Below are 1,254 nucleotides of genomic sequence, written 5' to 3' on the forward strand. Positions count from 1 at the left end.
CCGAAAACACTACTTTCTCTCTCTAAAACTCCCAGCCGAAAACTCAAGAACACTCTCATTTATCATCCAAAAATTCATCCAACCCACCTTAGAACTTGTTTTAGAGCATCAAACAATCAAACCAAACACTCCTCATTCTTGAGTTCACGGCCGTAAATCCTTCAAACATTCGTATTTTCGCCAAGAACACCAAGAACATGTAGTAAACCCTTCAAGGGTCGTAAACCATTCAAGGGGTTAAAACTTTTCACGGCCGAGAACAGTTCACGGCCGCAAACCACCCTAAGCTATTAACTTAGCTGAAAACCTGCTTTTTCCGATTCAATCGAGTCTCGGTCACATTCCTAAACTAAAAGCAAGTGTTTTCCAACACTTTAATTAATGGTTTCGCTAATAATACGCGTATATGTGCTTAATTATTATTAGGATTCCGTTAATTATGCGTACAACAACTCGAGGGTCCTCATTCCAGTTTCACAGTCTGACACCATCATGAAACCAACATTAAGTTCATACCCCTCCACTTTTACTATTTTTAACGTTTTCAATGGAGAGAATACAAGTCAAACACAAATGATTTTGTGAACCTATACAAAAGAATTTCAAGAGGTTTAAAACTTATGTAATTGATTCAACCAAAAAGATTTTCATATTTTGAAAAAATATTTAGATATTTTATCCCTTTTGTAACACGCTGAACATAAGGGAAGTTTTTAACTCACAACTATAATTGCATAGTTTTGGAAACAATACATGAACCGAGTACTTAACACACATGCAAACTATAATAGGTATAGTTTGGGATTACAATGCACAGTTTTACAAATCCAGAGCTTATACATTAACAAACATATAAACTATGGCGGACTCAGTTTATGATATACATTACTAATTTCGGATTCAGGAGTACAACACTAAATAATTATTTAAGTATAATTATTATTACTCTAAAAAGCATACAAACGAATTTAAATTCAAGGGAACAATACAGAACCATACGTAAACTAGTTAATACGGGATTGGGAGACATCTCTTCAATTGTACCCTTTGGGGTACAGACTAAATCCTATCATTTAGTGTAATTAGAGTCTCCTGGATGGAGAGTGTGAGGTTTGTGAATAAATGTATTCAGGACTAAAAATCCCACACCTGAACTACTAGCTACAGTTAGGCAGACATGTATAGGGTGACAAATATCATACCGTCTGACGCCTGAAGAACGTCGCAGAGGTCATCAGTCATATCAAGCATGGT

This window comes from Lactuca saligna, chromosome 9, assembly GCF_052625555.1.
Source record: "Lactuca saligna cultivar CGN05327 chromosome 9, ASM5262555v1, whole genome shotgun sequence".
NCBI classification, from domain to species: Eukaryota; Viridiplantae; Streptophyta; class Magnoliopsida; order Asterales; family Asteraceae; genus Lactuca; species Lactuca saligna.